General features: G+C 39.5%; 1 pseudogene; it reads right to left on the bottom strand.

Annotated features, from left to right (window-relative positions):
* Positions 1–614: 614 nt before the first annotated feature.
* LOC113890299 overlaps positions 615–20799 on the bottom strand; it is a 108524-nt pseudogene continuing 88339 nt past the window's right edge.

The following is a 20799-nucleotide window of genomic DNA, read 5'->3' on the forward strand; positions in this document are numbered from 1 at the left end:
CTCTTGGCAATCTTGATTCCAACTTTTTTTTTCTGTATACAGAGATTTTATTCAATTTTAAAAGAAAACGAGAACTTTAGACAATGCTTTGACCCTATTACAAAGCAAATCTGTCCAGCTTTGAACCAAATTCCAAGAGTAGCCAGCTATTTTTCAGCAGCTGGCAAGAGCACCCTTAATGAGCTCTACTGACATTTCTATCTTCTTCATCCATATGGTAAAAAACCAATCTAGACTCCTTGATAAGCTTTATGTGGCCATTTGAGTTTTACAAATGGTTTCTCTAATGGTATGCCAAAATCATTTTTGTGTTCTCTCGAGACAGCTTTACTATACAATGGCACCCCACTCCAGCACTCTTGCCTGGAAAATCCCATGTATGGAGGAGCCTGGTGGGCCGCAGTCCATGGGGTCGCTAAGAGTCGGACAAGACTCAGCGACTTCACTTTGACTTTTCACTTTCATGCATTGGAGAAGGAAATGGCAACCCACTCCAGTGTTCTTGCCTGGAGAATCCCAGGGATGGGGGAGCCTCATGGGCTGCCGTCTATGGGGTTGCACAGAGTCCGACATGACTGAAGCAACTTAGCAGCAGCAGCAGCAACAGCAATGTTTATCTTGGTAGTGAGTCTTCTGTAAACAGTCAACCAACACTCTATGTTATGGAAACCAATCTATATGCAATTGAAACAATCCACAGGTTCTAACCTGGAAACACTAGAAAAAGAATCTGAATGCATTAATCACAGCACTATGAAGACTATATCTACCCTATGAAGAATGATGTGAACAGCTACCCTAATACAAGCTTTACTTTCCTAGAGCCAATAGGTCTGTCATTTAAGTCAATGACAGCAGCTGTGGCTTCATCCCGAGATCCAAAAGCCACCATAGCTTCACTGGTGGGCATATCTTTTTCATTGTACTTTAAACAAACTGAGCCTGGGATCACTTGATAACTGTAAAAGAAATCTAAAATCTCATCAATAGACACAGTGAAGGGCATGTTCTGTACTTTAATTATTGTTGGTCCTGGTTTTCCAGAACTAGATCCAAAGCCAGGAGGACCACCAATGTGGATTGGGCCAGAGCCAGGGCCAGAGCCAGAGCCAGGGCCAAAGCCTGGAGGCCCAAATGCCCGGGGGCATTTCCAAGGCCAGGGAGCCCACTTCCAAAGCCAGAGGGGCCACCTAAGCTACCAGGGCTATTTCCAAAATTCTAAGGGCCCCCTCCAAATCCTGGTCCACTTAAATTATTTGGTCCACTTCCAGAACCTGGAACATCCAGTCCTAGACCAGGCAAACCACTATTTCCAACTGAAGGCATTCCAGGCCTAGCATCACCAAAGGCCCTTCCTAATCCTGGAGGAGGGAGTGGTGTTCCAAAGGCATTTGACCCACCAAAATTACCAGGAAAGTTAAATGGAGGCCCACTGTTGGCCTCCTTAGATCCTACAGCCAAGAAGGCATGCTTTTCACCTCCTGCACTAGGCATTCCCGCACCAGGCATTCCCACACCAGGCACTCCTGCACTGGGAATTCCTGCATTGGGCATTCCTGCAGCAGGCATTCCTGCATTGGGCATTCCCGCAGCAGGCAGTCCCGTACTGGGCATTCCTGAACTGGGCAATCCCGCATTGGGCATTCCCACATTGGGAATTCCTGGAACTGCAGGATTACCTGGCACAGACCTCTTTAACCCCTTTTTTCCTTGGGCAGGAGGATTTTTCTCAGTCTCTCTCATATCTTCTAAAGTAACTACATGAACAAAAGCTTCTCTCCCATTAAGTTTTTTACGGTGTAAGTGTTCAGACTTACATGTATCATCTTCATTTTTAAACTGAACCAATGCCTGTCCTAGACCTTGCCCATTGTTATCAACAAGAACATGTACAGCATTTTCATCCACTGGGATTCCTTCTAGGAACTGAAGAACACCCATCTGGTAATGCTGAAGGGAATATTTGTTATATGGGCACAGACTTTGGCAGAGGTGACATCCCCCTCCGGATTTAAGATCATTTCCCTCTGGTCATAGCTGAAGTTCTGCAGTCTTTTTCGAATCATATCTATCTTTTCTAGCATACCTTTCTTGGTAATTGGATGAACTTGAATAAAGCAATTACCCATGTATTGTTTATGATGACACAGAGCAGCCTTATAGTCAGCCTCATTCCTGAACTCTACGAAGCCTTCACCCGTTGCTTTCCCATTGGGTCCATAAGCAATATAAATACTATCTTCCACAATATCCAACTTTTTAAAAAAATCAGTGACATGTTTGTTTTCTGCTTCAAATGGCAGCCCTTTCAAGTAAACACAAAAACCAGCCTCATGTGGTGATCTTGACCTTGACCTTTTCTGCCCACTGGGCGATTCTGACCTGGGAAGTGGCTAAGGAGGGGGATGGGTTTGTCCAGAAGGTCCTAAACTTTGCTTAAAAGTGATATGGCCTCCAGCAGCTACCCACTGTCTCTCTGTGGCAGGACTAACTTCCACATAGCACTAAATCATCAGCATTCTGTTTCGTTTCAAAGCTTCAAATGTATCTTGAGGGGAGAGAAACTTAACCAATCCATTCCTGTTATTTCGACCTATATGATCTTTCAACAAATGCACCGCATCAACACGGAGCCCATGGAAAAAATCTCGGACATCACTTTCCATTGCAGAAAAGGGCATTCCATGCACACTGACATACAGATAGATCATCAGGGTTGATGGGAAGTGGTTCCACATTGCTTTGCGAGTTCATCTGGACAGGGTTAATAGGATTCAACGGACCCAGAAACACAGGGTTCAGGTTATTGTTCAGATTCACAGGTGCTCCAGAGCCATTCATTCCAGGAGGTAGAGGTGCCACAGGTGGTGGGTTCAAAGGTAGCATACCTGACATGGGTGGCAGTGGGGTCATGGGTGACCCAGAAGGGACTGGGGGAATTGAGGGCACAGGAGGCATTGTAGGTACCAGAGGAGGAACTGGAATTGGGGGAATAGACGGAATTGGCGGCAAAGATGGCATCGCTGGGATTGGAGGAATTGGTGGAGATGGGACCGTGTTCATCGGAGAGGCTGTGCTCGGAATAGTTGAGCTAAACGTTGGGCTCCCAAAGGAAGCCCCCATGTTTGAAAGAGCTGTTCCTATGCTGGCTGTGGAAAATGTCTGTACATTTTTGCTGCTTTCATGAACAGAAGTGGTGGCAGTAACTACACTGGATGAAGGATTATTAAAGTTGGGGACTGTTGTAGGCAAGTTCACCCTGCCACTCATTCCTGAGCTAGGTGGTGGTCCTGATCTACTAGCATTTGCTGGTGGTATATCTAGGTTGGCAGTTTCAAAACGCCTACGACTCAGTTCAATCATATTCTGCATTTCCGTTTTACTACTCAACAACAGTGTTACTTTTGATCCTTTAGTTGTACCACCTGTGCACATCACACCAAGCCTTGCATCTTCATCAGTGGCAAAAACGATGAAAGCCTCACCCAGTTCACCCCCTACAATATGCACACCCCCATCAGGAATGGTCAATCCAGAGAAGAAGCAGCGAATGTCCATAGTCCCCGCCACAATTGGGAGACCTTGCAAACGGATGACCACAGCTATGCTGTGCTGAAACCACACATACCTCCTTCTTCTCTGCTTCACCCAGCTTGTGCTTCTTCCAGGCCAGAGTTTCTCATGATGTATTCTGCATATAAATTAAATAAGCAGGGTGACAATATACAGCCTTGACATACTCCTTTTCCTATTTGGAACCAGTCTGTTCTTCCATGTCCAGTTCTAACTGTTGCTTCCTGACCTGCATACAGATTTCTCAAGAGGCAGATCAGGTGGTCTGGTATTCCCATCTCTTTCAGAATTTTCCACAGTTTACTGTGATCCACATGGTCAAAGGCTTTGGCATAGTCAATAAAGCAGAAATAGATATTTTTCTGGAACTCTCATGCTTTTTCAGATACAGCAAATGTTGGTGTTTTGATCTCTGTTTCCTCTGCCTTTTCTCAAACCAGCTTGAACATATGGAATTTCACAGTTCACATATTATTGAAGCCTGCTGCTGCTGCTGCTGCTGCTGCTGCTGCTGCTGCTGCGTTGCTTCAGTCATGTCCAACTCTGTGAGACCTGAGACGGCAGCCCACCAGGTTTCCCTGTCCCTGGGATTGTCCAGGCAAGAACACTGGAGTGAGTTGTCATTTCCTTCTCCAATGCATGAAAGTGAAAAGTGAAAGTAAAGTCGATCAGTCGTGTCCGACTCCTAGTGACCCCATGGACTACAGCCTACCAGCTCCTCCGTCCATGGGATTTGCCAGGCAAGAGTACTAGAATGGGTTGCCATTGCTTTCTCCGATTGAAGCCTGGCTTGGAGAATTTTGAGCATTACTTTACTAGTGTGTGAGATGAGTGCAATTGTGCAGTAGTTTGACTATTCTTTGGCATTGCCTTTCTTGGGGATTGGAATGAAAACTGACCTTTTCCAGTCCTGTGGCCAATGCTGAGTTTTCCAATTTACTGGTATATTGAGTGCAGCACTTTCACAGCATCATCTTTCAGGATTTGAAATAGCTCAACTGGAATTCCATCACCTCCACTAGCTTTGTTAAGCTAATGCTTCCTAAGGCCACTTGATTTCACATTCCAGGATGTCTGGCTCTAGGTGAGTGATCATACCTTTGTGACTATCTTGGTTGTGAAGATTTTTGTTGTACAGTTCTTCTGTTTATTCTTGCCTCTTCTTAACATCTTCTGCTTTTGTTAGGTCCATACCATTTCTGTCATTTATTGTGCCCAGCTTTGCATGAAATGTTCCTTTGGTATCTCTAATTTTCTTGAAGAGATCTCTAGTCTTTCCCATTCTATTGTTTTCCTCTATTTCTTTGCATTGATCGCTGAGGAAGGCTTTCTTATCTCTCCTTGCTATTCTTTGGAACTCTGTATTCAGATGCTTATATCTTTCCTTTTCTCCTTTGCTTTTCATTTCTCTTCTTTTCACAGCTATTTGTAAGGCCTCCCCAGACAGCCATTTTGCTTTTTTGCATTTCTTTTTCTTTGGGATGGTCTTGATCCCTGTCTCCTGTACAGTATCATGAACCACCATCCATAGTTCATCAGGCACTCTATCAGATCTAGTCCCTTTAACCTATTTCTCACTTCCACTGTATAATCATTAGGGATTTGATTTAGGTCATACCTGAATGGTCTAGTGGTTTTCCCTACTTTCTTCAATTTAAGTCTGAATTTGGAAATAAGGATTTCATGATCTGAGCCACAGTCAGCTCCTGGTCTTGTTTTTGCTGACTGTATAAAGCTTCTCCACCTTTGGCTGCAAAGAATATAATCAATCTGATTTTGGTGTGGACCATCTGGTGACGACATGTGTAGATCTTCTCTTGTGTTCTTGGAAGAGGGTGTTTGTTATGACCAGTGCATTCTCTTGGCAGAACTCTAGTAGCCTTTGCCCTGCTTCATTCTGTATTCCAAGGCCAAATTTGCCTGTTATTCCAGGTGTTCCTTGACTTCCTACTTTTGCATTCCAGTCCCCTATAATGAAAAGGACATCTTTTTTGGGTGTTAATTCTAGAAGGTCTTGTAGGTCTTCATAGAACCATTCAACTTCAGCTTCTTCAACCCCAGCCTTACTGGTTGGGCATAGACTTGGATTTCTGTGATATTGAATGGTTTGCCTTGGAAACGAAGAGAGATCATTCTGTCATTTTTGACATTGTATCCAAGTACTGCATTTCAGACTCTTTTGTTGACTATGATGGCTACTCCATTTCTTCCCCGGAATTCTTACCCACAGTAATAGATATAATGGTCATCTTAGTTAAATTCACCCGTTCCAGTCCATTTTAGTTCATTGATTCCTAAAATGTTGACATCCGCCTCAGTCAGTATATCCTATCAAGAAGCTTTCATAGGCCTCTTATCCTTCTCCACCAGAGGGCTGCTGCTGCTGCTGCTAAATCGCTTTCAGTCATGTCCGACTCTGTGCGACCCCACAGACAGCAGCCCACCAGGCTCCCCTGTTCCTGGGATTCTCCAGGCAAGAATACTGGAGTGGGTTGCCATTTCCTTCTCCAATGCATGAAGGTGAAAAGTGAAAGCGAAGCTGCTCGGTCATGTCCAACTCTGAGCGACCCCATGGACTGCAGCCTACCAGGCTCCTCTGTCCATGGGATTTTCCAGGTAAGAGTACTGGAGTGGGGTGCCATTGCCTTCTCAGGGCACAGAGACTGAAAACCACAATCACAGAAAACTAACCAATCTAATCACATGGACCACAGCCTTGTCTAACTCAATGCAACTATGAGCCATGCCATGTAGGGCCACCCAAGACAGATGGGTCATGGTGGAGAGTTCTGACAAAATGTGGTCCACTGGAGAAAGAAATGGAAAACCACTTCAGTATTTTTGCCTTGAGAACACCATGAACAGTATGAAAAAGCAAAAAGATAGGACACTGAAAGATGAACTCCCCAGCTTGGTTGTTGCCCATTTTGCTACCGGCAATCAGTGGAGAAATAACTCCAGAAAGAATGAAAAGCCGGAGCCAAAGCAAAAACAACACCCAGTTGTGGATGTGACTTCTGATGGAAGCAAGGTCCAATGCTATAAAGAGCAATATTGCATAGGAACCTGGAATGTTAGGTCCATGAATCCATGCAAATTGGAAGTGATCAAACAGGAGATGGCAAGAGTGAGCTCTGACATTTTAGGAATCAGCAACTAAAATGGACTGGGATTCTGATCAAATCTTTACTAAATCTGACAAGAATTAACTTCTTTTTTTTTTCTATTTATTTTCAATTTATTTATTTTAATTGGAGGCTAATTACTTTACAATATTGTGGTGGTTTTCACCATACATTGACATGAATCAGCCACAGGTGTACATGTGTCCCCCCGTGCCAAACCCTACTCCCACCTCCCTCCCCATTCCACCCCTCTGGGTTGTCCCAGTGCATTGGCTTTGAGTGTCCTGTTTCACAAATCAAAGTTGGACTGGTCATCTATTTCACATATTACTTAGGTCTTTCCCTCCACGAATTTAGTATATTTCTCTCTCTCTCTCTCTGTATATTATATTTTGTTTTGCATATAAATAATTACATTACTTGCTACCACTAGCACTTTTGTGCTTTTCCTCTACATTTCTTATGCCTTCATTTTTTTTCTTACATTTTTTTCTGTATCTGTTGAACAAAAATCATATAATTTTCTTGCTTGAGAGGCATTACTCAATACATTTTTTTCCCCTAATTCTGAACTAAACTGACTTCTGGAATATTCACTACTTGGTCATAGTGTATTTTTTCCCACACACTGCTAAGTTCAGTTGCTAATATTTGTTTAAGATTTTATAATACTTGTTCATGAGTGATTCTGACCTGTACTATTTCTCATTCTTTAAACTGTTCTCATCTGGTTTTGTTATTACAATTATACAAGACCATTATGGTTTCCCTCTTTCCCTCTATGATCTGAAAGACGTTTTGTACTGTTTGCATTTTCTAATCCACGGATGTTTGGTAAAAGTTACCTACAAAATTAGGCTTGTTATTTTCATCATAGGATGTTTTTTAAAACAGTATTTAAATTCTTCAATAGTTACAGAACTATTCAGTTTTTCTGTTTCTTATTGAATACAGTTAACTTTATATTTCTTCTAGGAATTAAATATTTCATAAGCTTTCAAATGTGTTAAATAAAGTTAATCATAATTTTATTTTACCTTTTTACCCCTGTTAAAACTGAAGTTAGAGCATACCCTTTCAAAGTCTGATGTTTATGCCTTCTCTTTTTCCCCTTATTTTAACAAGATTATTTCTTTCTTTCTACTTGACAGGTATATTCTTTTTTATTTTTCTCACTTAAGTTGTATGCTGCTGCTGCTGCTGCTAAGTCTCTTCAGTCATGTCCAACTCTGTGCGACCCCATAGACAGCAGACCACCAGGCTCCCACATCCCTGGGATTCTCCAGGCAAGAACACTGGAGTAGGCTGCCATTTCCTTCTTCAATAAGTTGTATGCATGGTACATCAATTTTCAGGCTTTATTCTCTTCCAATATAAGTAGGCAAATCTATAAATTATCTCTTAAGCACTACTGTAGCTATATCCCACACACTTTTATATATGCTGCTTTTCTTAGCATGCAGTTATACAAATTTAGTAAGGGATATAGAAGTGTGTTTTAAAATTTCTAATGTGAAAATAAACAAAAAGATTCTCCCACTGAAAAATTTTAAAAATAAATAAAAATAAATTTTAAATTAAATTTAAAAACTATTTTAAAATATATAACATAATACTAACCAAAAAATCAGTTGTGTTTCTTCCTGTACATTAACAATTGAACAATATGAAAAGGAAATTGAGAAAATTCTATTTACAACAGCATCAAAAAAGATAATACACTTTGGAATAAATTTAATTCAGGAGGTGATTTATATACTGAAAACTATAAAACACTGTGAAAAGAAATTAGAGAGAATACAAATAAATGGGAAAACATCTGTGTTCATGGCATTGGAAGACTTAATATTGCTAAAATAATATTGCTAAAATGTTAATATTACCCAAAGAAATCTACAGAGTTAATACAATCACTATCAGAAATCTAGTTGCATTTTTTGCCAAAAAAAAAAAAAATCCTAAAATTCACTTGGAATCTCAAGGAAACTGTACATCCAAAATATTCTTGAAAAAGAACAGAGTTAGAAGTCTCACACTTCCTACTTTTAAGGCTTCTCTGGTGGCTCAGAGGGTAAAGAATCTGCCTGCAGTATGGGAGATGCAGGATTTGATCCCTAGGTTGGGAAGATCTCCTGGAGAAGGTAGTGACTACCCGCTCCAGTATTCTTGCCTGGAGAATTCCATGGACAGAAGAGCCTGGTGGCTACAGTCCACGGGGTCGCAGAGTCAGACACGACTGAGCAACTAATGAGCATCACAAAACTATAATAATCAAAACAATGTAATACTGGCATAAAGACAAACATACACCAATAGAATAGATTAGAGAACCCAGGAATAAATTCTTGTATATATGGTCAAATGATTCTTGACAAGGGTGTCAGGACCACTCAGCAAGGAAAGGACAATCTCTTCAAAAACCTACATTGGGAAAATTAGATATCCACATGGAAAATTATGAAGCTGGTCCTTATCTTATAACATATACAAAAATGGATCAAAGACTCAAGAGCTAAAACTGTAAAAAACATACAAAAACACAGGCTTAAAGCTGTATGACACTGAATTTAGCAGTGATTTCTTGGATATGATACCTAAAGCATGGACAATAAAAGTAAAAATAAGTTAATGAGACTCCATTGAAATGAAAAACTCATGTGCACCCATGTACAACTGTGTAATTACAACCAACAGCATGAAAATGCAATTAATAGAATGCAAAAGAGTATTTGAAAACTACACACACACACATATATACGTGAATGTATGTGTATATATATATATATATAAAACACTAGAATATATTTTTAAAAAACCCTATACCTCAACAAGGGTGTCCCAGTAGTAAAGAAACCATTTCCCAATGCAGGAGATTCAGGGGACATGGGTTCCATCCATGGGTCAGGACAATACCCTAGAGTAAGAAATGCCAACCTGTTCCAGTATTCTTGCCTGGAAAATTCCATGCACAGAGGAGCCTGGCGGGCTACAGTCCATGGGGTCGCAAAGAGTCAGATACAACTGAGTGACTGAACACGCATGCACAGCTCAACAACAACCAAAATATACCCCATTTAAAACATGTGCAAAGGACTTAAATAGACATTTTACCAAAGAAGATATACAAATGGCCAATGGGCATATGAAAAGATGTTCAACATCAGTAACCATTCAGTTCAGTTCAGTTCATTTCAGTTGCTCAGTCGTGTCCGACTCTCTGCGACCCCATGAATCGCAACATGCCAGGCCTCCCTGTCCATCACCAACTCCTGGAGTTCATCCAAACCCATGTCCATCGATTCGATGATGCCATCCAACCATCTAATCCTCTGTCGTCCCCTTCTCCTCCAGACCCCAATCCTTCCCAGCATCAGGGTCTTTTCCAATGAGTCAACTCTTTGCATGAGGTGGCCAAAGTATTGGAGTTTCAGCTTCAACATCAGTCCTTCCAATGAACACCCAGGACTGATCTCCTTTAGGATGGACTGGTTGGATCTCCTTGCAGTCCAAGGGACTCTTAAGAGTCTTCTCCAACACCACAATTTAAAAGCATCAATTCTTCGGCGCTCAGCTTTCTTCACCGTCCAACTCTCATATCCATACATGACTACTGGAAAAACCATAGCCTTGACTAGACGGACCTTTGTTGGCAAAGAAATGTCTCTGCTTTTAAATATGATGTCTATCTATCTAGGTTGGTCATAACTTTCCTTCCAAGGAGTAAGCATCTTTTAATTTCATGTCAGCAATCACCATCTGCACTGATTTTGGAGCCCCAAAAAATAAAGTCTGACACTGTTTCCAATGTTTCCCCATCTATTTCCCATGAAGTGGTGGGACCGGATGCCATGATCTTCATTTTCTGAATGTTGAGCTTTAAGCCAACTTTTTCACTCTCCTCTTTCACTTTCATCAAGAGGCTTTTTAGTTCCTCTTCACTTTCTGCCAGAAGGGTGGTGTCATCTGCATATCTGAGGTTATTGATATTTCTCCCGGCAATCTTGATTCCAGCTTGTGCTTCTTCCAGCCCAGCGTTTCCCATGATGTACTCTGCATAGAAGTTAAATAAGCAGGATGACAATATACAGCGTTGACGTACTCCTTTTCCTATTTGGAACCAGTCTGTTGTTCCACGCCCAGTTCTAACATTAGAGAGATGCAAATCAAAACTACAATGCAGTATCAGTTTACATCCATCAGGATAGCTACTATCAAAAACAAACAGAATATAGCCAGGAAGAATGTGGAGAAACTGGAATCTTTGCACCCTGTTGGTGGAATGTAAAATGCTGTAGCTGCTATGGAAAAATATATGGCAATTCCTCAAAAAAACACAAACCAAAAAAAAGAAAAACATCACTATGTGATACAGCAATTTCATTTCTCAGTATACATCCAAAATAACTGAAACTAGTATCCCGAAGAAATATTTGTACACCTCTGTTTATAGCAGTATTATTCATAAAACCAAGAAGTAGAAGAAACCCAAGTATTCACGGGCAGATAAATGAATATACAAAATGTGGTACATAGAAGGAAGGAAATTCTAACATGTGCTGCAACATGTATATACACTGAGGATATTATATTTAGTGAAAAAAGCCAGTCACAAAATAACCAACACTGATTTCATCTGTACAAAGTATCTAAAGTAGTCAAATTTACAAAACAGAAAAGTAAAATTGTGATTTCCAGGGGCCCTAGGGAAGGAGAAATAGGTAGTTGTTTAATTGGTATAGAGTCTCAGCTTTGCACTATGAAAAACTTCTGGAGACTGGCTGCACCAGCAATGTGAATACTTAACAAAGAACTGTACACTTAAAGGTGGTAAGATGTTTTATGTATTTGCAATTTTTAAAAAACCTAAAGTTGTTCTCTAACTTAAAAATTTTATGACTATGGTTAAGCCAATAAAAATGTGTGATGGACCCAAATGCAAAACAAAACAAAAACTACAAGTGAGATATCATTTCAAAAATGAGAAAAACATGAGAAAACATTCTGCCTGCAGGGCTTTGGGGAAACAAGCATATTCATACATTGCTGACAGGGATCCAAATTAGCATAAACCTTTTTGGTGAGAAATGGAGAAATATCTGGGACTTCCCTGGTGGTTCAGATCATAAAGAATCTGCCTGCAATGCAGGATATCCAGATTCAATCCCTGGGTCGGGAAGATCCCCTGGAGAAAGGAATGGCTACACATGCCAGTGTTTTTGCCTGGAAAATTCCATGGACAGAGGAGTCTGGTGAGCTACAGTCCATGGGGTCATAAAAAAGTCAGACACAACTGCGCACTGGTACCCAGGTAGAACTATCTAACACAATTAGGAATGTGCTTACCTTTTGACTAAGTTTCACCTCTAGAAATTTACCTTAAAATACTCCTCCAAAAAAAAAAAAAAATGCTCCTCCAACAATATGAAAGTAAAGCTGCACAGTACAGCTTTGTTTTGTAACTGCAAAATGTTGGAAATACTCTAAATTCCCAAATATAGGTAAGTAGAATAAACTATGGCATATCTGTATATTTTATACAGAAATTTATACAAGCAATGTTTTACATATATATTCATGTGTGTGTGTGTGTATATTCTCCAAGGTGTATAAGATTTCAGATTCCTGGGCCTAATATGTGGACATTTCACTAGTTTTTTTTTTCTATTTGTTTTCATGTTGGTGTCCAAAGTTTCACTGCTATCAGCACTATATAGATGTGCTAGTCTTACTTGTGCTAAGTATTATAACAATAATCTGAAAATCTGATTTCATATATGTAAGATGACACCATTAGGTTGCTTTAATTTACACTTCTCTAATACAAAGGATAAGTAATTTTTTATATTTGTATATTATTTGTTGGGTTTCCCTGGTGGCTCAGTGGTAAAGAATCTGCCTGAGAAGCTGGAGATGTGGGTTTGACCCCTGGGTTGGGAAGATCCCCTGGAGAAGGAAAAGGCAATCCACTTCAGTATTCTTGCCTGGCAAATCCCATGGACAGAGGAGCCTGGTGGGCTACAGTACATGGGGTCACAGAGAGTTGTATATAATTTAGTGACTAAACAGCAACAACATACTAATTGTTGCTCATCTGTGGATTTTTTGAAATCTAAGAGAGTCATCAAAAGTATGACTTCAACAAGTCACTCATCAGTTCAGTTCAGTTCAGTCCAGTCGCTCAGTCGTGTCCGACTCTTTGCGACCCCATGAATCGCAGCACACCAGGCCTCCCTGTCCATCACCAACTCCCGGAGTTCACTCAGACTCATGTCCATCGAGTCAGTGATGCCATCCAGCCATCTCATCCTCTGTTGTCCCCTTCTCCTCCTGCCCCCAGTCCCTCCCAGCATCAGAGTCTTTTCCAAGGAGTCAACTCTTCGCATGAGGTGGCCAAAGTATTGGAGTTTCAGCTTTAGCATCATTCCTTCCAAAGAAATCCCAGGGCTGGTCTCCACTCATATCTATCATCAAAATGATTGCTTTAGAAGAATTATTGATATTATTAATGAACAATGACATAGTCATCAATTTGATACCTTTAGTGAATCCTTTTTTTGATATCCCCTCTTTGACATGACAAACTTTTCAGTAATAGTCATTAAATAAAATTAATAATGGTTAAAAACAGCAGGAGAGGTATTGTTCAGATATCTCCCAGACCTCAGATTTTAATTTCTACCAGGTTTAAAGTCAGTTACAAGATTGGATGTTCATTTTTTTGTCCCAACATCCAAAGTCTACAGACAAAAACAATTATTTCAATTGGAGAACACTGGCATCTTTTTTTTTTTTTTTCAGTGTTTGGTAAGGATTTATAAAATCATGAAGTTGTCAAGTATTGACTGCTTCCTTTGCTCTTTTCTCCTCTTCTTTGAACTGTAGAGAAAGGTTCATATTTATTCTAAAAAGATTCACTTCCTTTCTTAACTGGATTAACTCTCTTCATCTGGAAATAGTATTGACCAAGCAGAAATATCAAAATAGATTAAAATATCATTCACTGTCTCTTCTTCATCAAAGTCTTGGCTTTACTAGTATAATTTTCTTCTCCATTAAAAAAAAAAAATGCTGTCAGTGTTGACGCTTACTAACATTTCCTTTCTCTTCCGCATTGTCAGTGCTTATAGTAAATGATTCATTATTGTCTTTCATCCCTTTGTCATCTGAATCTTGTGTTGTTTCTCGTATGCATGCTTTGGATGTGCCAACTTGCACTCCTCACAATTTTTATAAAGTCTGGGCAATGTTGAAGGCATTACACATTTCAAAACAGATCCAGACACTGCTGAAATTGCCTCTTTTGCTTCTTGAGCTCCACTGAGTTGTTACCCTTTCATGTTGGCATTGGTTTTGACTTCAAATTACTTTATGAAATTCACAAAAAATTATTAAGCAGTTTCTAATTTTAGAACAATTTTCCAAATGACTGAAAGGTACTTCAAATTCCTGTAGGACAAAAGTGTAGAATTCAGTAACTTTTATATCAACCTAGTAGTTTTAATTTTGATGTCTTTTATCAGAATCTTATGCAAAATACTTTATGGAAATAACTGTCTAATAATTAGTTAGTGAAATTTAATATGACCAAAATATCAGAGGAAGGGTCAATTTATACAATGACTAAATTGTACCACTAGAACAATATTTTCTTGATTTGTTCTTTAGCTTAAAAACAAAAAGTTAAAGTGGAATATATTTCAATTTTTAAAATATTTTCCAGGATCATTAAAAATTTAACATATTAACTAAAATTTGTACTTTGGAAAGAAAAATATCTCACCTCAGTTTTCACTCTGTTCCACTGTTTAAATTTTAAACAAATAACAACTCCATGTAGTATTACAGAATAACAAAATTGAAGTAACTATACTGTTTCTTCATTTTTACAATTACAATGCTATTATTGCTTATTTCAAATACAGTTTAAATGCAGGAATGTATTGTTCTACAAGGATTGCAGGTGAAATAGTACACAGAGTACACACTCAAATTATTCAAATTTTATTAAGTTATGCTTGGAATGAATACATATACCTGAGTCTGACTGTGTTCAAGCTTAAGCATACAACTGGAAGTACTCAATATTAACTTCTTTATGGAATATAGTATTTATTAAAAATTAAGTTTAAAATGTGCTAATTAAAAGCTAAAATATAAATTATTGAAAAATCAACATTAACCATGGCAGTTATCTAGCTGGACAAACAAGGAATTCTGGGAGAAATATTTACCATGGATGTTCTTTAAAATTGCTAGCACATGGTGATAATATAAAGCAGATAAACTTTGAATGAGTTTATTTCAGTTACAAATTGTCTTTAGAACAATGTACCCAGGGTGGACTGTTCTCCATGCCCCATCCCAAGAATGCCACTAATAACAAGTAACACATGAATCACTAATTGAACTCATGTTTCTATTTCTTCAACTATGGCTTTCTGCACCCCTGTCTCTCTGCTATCCACCTAGATTCCAGGTACATGTATGTTTTACTTCCAAATATTATTCCACAGGCCCCCGCAGATCTCTTCATCCCTCTCCCTTCCAAAAAAACTTCTCTATGTTCTTCAACTGGATACTTCATCTTCAAGTTCACTGACTCTTGTATCAGCTCCATTAAAACCCATCTAGAGAATTTTTAATATTTCAAGTACTGCCTTTTTCAGTTCTATTTAGTTCCCCTTTTGTTCCTCTGCTAAGGATTTTCTATCATTGCATTCACTATGAGAAGATTTTCATTTACTTTTTTAAGTAGAGTTATAATCATTGCTATAAAACTGTCTATTAATTCTGACATCTGGGTCCTATCAGAATTGGTCTCCCCTAATTGCTTTTCTCCTCGAGAATTGGTCAGGTTTTCCTGTTTCTTCTTTGTTTATCAATTTTACCTTATATCATGGACACTGAAAATATGTTGTAGACATTAGATTCTTTCATATTCCTCTGAAGACCCTGACTTTGGATTTGTGTGTTTTAGCAGACATTTCTCGACTGGACTTCTACTGGAAACTCTGTGGTAAATGGTACCTCAAATAATCTCAACTCAGCTCTTTTTCCTTTCACTGGCTGCTTCAAATCTACCCTCAAATGTGTATCTCAAGGAGGAGCCACCAGAGATTAAGCTAGAAATTATCCATAGCTTTAGCAATACTCTATTTTTGGATTTCTCTTTTTCAGAATGTCTGCCCTCACTTTCCAATTACTGTGATTATTTCAAATTCTGTACTCTGGTTAGTTATTCAAGCCAATAAAATTGTAGATTTTTTCCATCAGAGTTCTAGATGTCCTGCACAGTGCTGCTTGGGGCCTGTCTTTGCAAAAGTCATAAAAATATGAAACTCACTTAGCACCATCTCTTTCTTCCAAGCATCGTATCCTCTGTAGAGTCTGTCTGTTTTTGGTCCATCTTTAGAGCGTTTAGATAGATTTTACAATTATTTTTTTTTTCCAGAGCTTATATGTACTATCTCTGAGAGAATTTTTCCAATAGGAGCTACCTGGCCACAAAAACTCATATTTTTCATTGAGGATTTCTATTTTCTTCTTTCCTTACTCTCCTCTTATAGCATCATTTTACTTTTTTGCTATCCTGTGCCAGAAAATGCTTTGGCTTAAGTTATGCACTTGAATTAGAGATAGCTTCATCATTGGTGCTAGGGTACCAAGGCTGGTGTATTAGTTTGTTAGGGCTGCTATAACAAAATATCACAGACTTATTTTTGCACAGTTCTCAAGTCTAAAATCAGGTGTCAGCAGGTTTGGTTTCTTCTGAGGACTGTCTCCTCAACTTGCATACGGTCACCTTCTCACTTCACTTGCAGACAGCCCCTCACATGGCCTTTCTTCTGTGTATATGCATCCTTGACATTTACGTGTTCTAATCTCTTTTCATAAGGACACCAGTATACCTGGAGTAGAGCCCACCCCAATGGCCTCATTTTTAACTTAATTATTACCCTTTAAAGACCTTAATTCTGTATCTGGTTACATTCTGAGGTGCTGGGGTTAGGGTTTCAACATATGAATTGGGTAAAATGGGGAGGGACACAAATTCAGCTCATAATAGCCTGCCATCTCTTCTTCATATAATTTTTATTTTGGGTGTGCTTTCCAAAAAATACTTTGACATAGTATGTTTAACCACATAGTGTACATTTTACCTAGAAGAGGTCCACAGCCAGTTGGTTTCCTTACTGCAGGAGGACCTCCAAGTAGTTCTTGACACGTCTCCATTGTACCTTTGCCTACTTTTTCTTTTCTCATCTTCCTTTCAAACCTATTCCATTACTATTGTAAGTTTTACTAAAGGCAAAAGCCTCAAACTAGATATTTTCAATCTAAGGGGCTTGGCTCAATGCATCATTAATTCTCTGATAATAGCTTGAACACGGTTTCCAAATCATGAAACAGATACCATGAGACATTAAACCCTGATAGTCAAAATTTGACCAAGAGTTAAGAACCTTTGTTCTGGTCAATTGGGCCAGAAGTTAACCTCCTTGCTCTATGGAATTAAGCTAGAAATGGTAATAAAGAAGAGGAAGAACAACAACATAATATTTCAGGTTATTCCAATTTTAAATTATTGAGATTCAATGTCACTCTGCTTCCTATAAGACAAACTCTAAACCCCTTGAGCTTGGTATTTAAGTCTTACTACAAATTAAACTATATTTATTTTTCATATGTTATCTTTAAACTGAAAAACTCAACTCAAGCTAGTCTAGATTATTGCTTCCTCAGATTTACTTCATCCTTGCTTATACTGTGTCTTCAGTCTCTAATATTCCTCTTTATTCTCTCCATATACTGGAAATCCTCCTTCATGCTTCATCAGATCAGATCAGATCACTCACTCAGTCATGTCTGACTCTTTGCAACCCCATGAATCACAGTACGCCAGGCTTCCCTGTCCATCACCAACTCCCGGAGTTCACCCAGACTCATGTCCATCGAGTCAATGATGCCATCCAGCTATCTCATCCTCTGTCGTCCCCTTCTCCTCCTGCCCCAATCCCTCCCAGCATCAGACTCTTTTCCAATGAGTCAACTCTTCGAATCAGGTGGCCAAAGTACTGGAGTTTCAGCCCCAGCATCATTCCTTCCAAAGAAATCCCAGGGCCGATCTCCTTCAGAATGGACTGGTTGAATCTCTTTGCAGTCCAAGGGACTCTCAAGAGTCTTCTCCAACACCACAGTTCAAAAGCATCAATTCTTCGGCACTCTTCACAGTCCAACTCTCACATCCATACATGACCACAGGAAAAACCATAGCCTTGACTAGACGAAACTTTGTTGGCAAAGTAATGTCTTTGCTTTTGAATATACTACCTAGGTTGGTCATAACTTATAGTACCCATAAAATCCTATATCATCCACTGTGATTTTTCTGATTATTTCGGTCCACAGTAGAATGTACCTCACTCCATCACTTACTACACCTCTATGAAGCTGAGGTCTTCATTTACATAAGAGGGATTACTGAATGAAGTTCACAGCACAGTGGACATGGCCCTGGAGTCCTGAGCTCATCCTGTTCCAGTCTCCAGGGGCAACCAGCAGTGATGGCAGCAGCAGGAGGCAGAGGGGAAGCAGGAGCCACTGAGACGAGGAGGTGCACATATGTCTGTAGACTGTGGACCTAACAGGAGAGTTCCCAGACAAGATGGTAGAGTACAAGGACCTGAACTAACTTCTTTTCACAAAAACACCAAACTCACAACTAACCACTGAACAACAATTGACATAAAAAAAAAAAAAAGATATTCTACTTTCAAAAACAAAGAAGCCATGAGATGTTAGGAGGTGTACATTCATGATATCAAATTCCAGACCCACAAACTGGAAAATAATTGTATCTCAGAGGTTCTCCCACAGGAGAATTCTGAACCCCAGGTCAAGCTCCCTAGTTTGTGGGTATGGCATCAGGAGGAATCCCCAGAGCACTTAGCTTTGAAGGGGTTTGATCACAGGAACTTCACAGGACTGAGGGAAATAGAAACACCACTACTGGAGGGCACACAGCGGTTTCAGGCACACTGGGAGGGACCCCGGGGTAAAAGCAGTGACTTCATAAGAGCCAAACCTGTCCAAACCTACCTGCAGGTCTTAGAGGGTCTTCTGGAGATGTAGGGAGTGGCTGTGGATCACTTCAGGGACAAAAACACTTGTGGTGGATGTACTGGGGAGCACTCATTGGCAAAAGCAATCCTGGAGGCTGACATTTTGAAGCCAAGACCTGGTCCCAACCAACAGCCCAGAGGCTCCAGTGCTGTGATCTCTCAGGCCAAACAACCAATAAGGCAGGAACACAGATCCACCCATCTGGAGACAGGCTACCTGAAGTATTCCTGAGCCCACAGCTGCCTCTAAACACACACCTTGACACAGTCCTGTCCACCAAAGGGACAAAACCCAGTTCCATCCACCAATGGCAAGTATCAGGCCCTCCCAACAGGAAGCCTGCACTAGCCTTTTAGACCAGCCTCACCCACCAGGGGGCAGACACTAGAAGCAAGAGGAACTTGCTATCTGCTACCATAATTCCGCTACCTGTGTGACCTCAAACACAGAAAATTAACAAAAACAAGACAGCAGAGGAATATATTCTAGATAAAGAAACAGGATAAAATCCCAGAAGAAGAACTAAGTGAAGTGGAGATAGGCAATATAGCTAAAAAAGAATCCAGAGTAATGACAATAAAGATGATCCAAGATCTCAGAAAAAGAATGGAGGTACAGACCAAGGAGATACAAGAAATGTTTAACAAACAGCTAGAAAATTCAAAGAACAGAGATGAAAAAGGCAATAACTGAAATGAAAAATACACTGGAAGCAATCAGCATGACAATAAACGAGGCAGAAGAACAGATAAGTGAGTAGTCTCAGAATGGTGGACACAGAATGGTAGAAATCACTGCAAAATAACAGAATAAAGGAAACAAAAGAAATGAGGACAATGTAACAGACCTCTTGGACAACATTAAAAGGATCTACATTTGCATTATAGGAGTCCCAGAAGGAAAAGAGAGAGAGAAAGGACCTGAGAAAATATTTGAAGAGGTAATAGCTGAAAACTTCCTTACAGTCCCATACAGGATAAACCCAAGGAGGAACATGCTGAGACACATATTAATAAAATTTACAAAAGTTAAAGACAAAGAAAAAATATTAAGAGCAACAAGGGAACAGCAACAAGTAATACACAAGGGAATCCTTACAGGTTATCAGCTGATTTTTCAGCAGAAACTCTGCAGGCCAGAGGGAGTGGCATTAGATATTTAAAGTGATGAAAGGGAAAAACTTACAACCAAGAACATTCTACCCAACAAGACTCAGGCTCAGAAGCAACAGAGAAATCGAAAGCTTTATAGACAAGCAAAAACTGATACAATTCAGCACCACTAAACCATCTTTACAACAAATGCTTACAGGAATTTCTCAAGAAGGAAGAGAAAAGGCCACAACTAGAAATAAAAAAATTACAAATGAGAAAGCTCACCAGTAAAGGCAAACATACAGTAAAGGTGGGAAATCATCCATATACAAATTAGACATGGAAACCAACAACTGTAAAAACAGAAGACTACAAACTGAGGATATTGGAAATGCATCTGAAATTAAGAGACCAGCAACTTAAAACAACCTTGTACATATACAGACTGCTAAATCAAAATCTCATGGTAACTGCAAACCAAAAATCTACAATTGATACACACACAAAAAAAGAATAAAAATCCAAACACAATACTAAAGATAGTCATCAAATCACAAGAGAAAAGAACAAAAAGGAAAGGAATGAAAAGTATCTACAAAAACAATCCCCATGCATATTGGTAATTACCTTAATTTTAAATGGATTAAATGCTCCAACCAAAAGACACAGACTGGATGAATAGATACAAAAACAAGATCCATAAATATGCTGTCTACAAGAAACCCACTTCAGACATAGGGACACATACAGAGTAAAACTGCAGGGATGGGAAAAGATATACCATGCAAATGGGAATCAAAAGAAAAAGAAAGCTGGAACAGCACTACTTGTATCAGACAAAACAGACGTTAAAATAAAGACTGTTAAAAGAGACAAAGAAGGAC

The sequence above is a fragment of the Bos indicus x Bos taurus genome, chromosome 3 (assembly GCF_003369695.1).
Source record: "Bos indicus x Bos taurus breed Angus x Brahman F1 hybrid chromosome 3, Bos_hybrid_MaternalHap_v2.0, whole genome shotgun sequence".
Classification (NCBI taxonomy): Eukaryota; Metazoa; Chordata; class Mammalia; order Artiodactyla; family Bovidae; genus Bos; species Bos indicus x Bos taurus.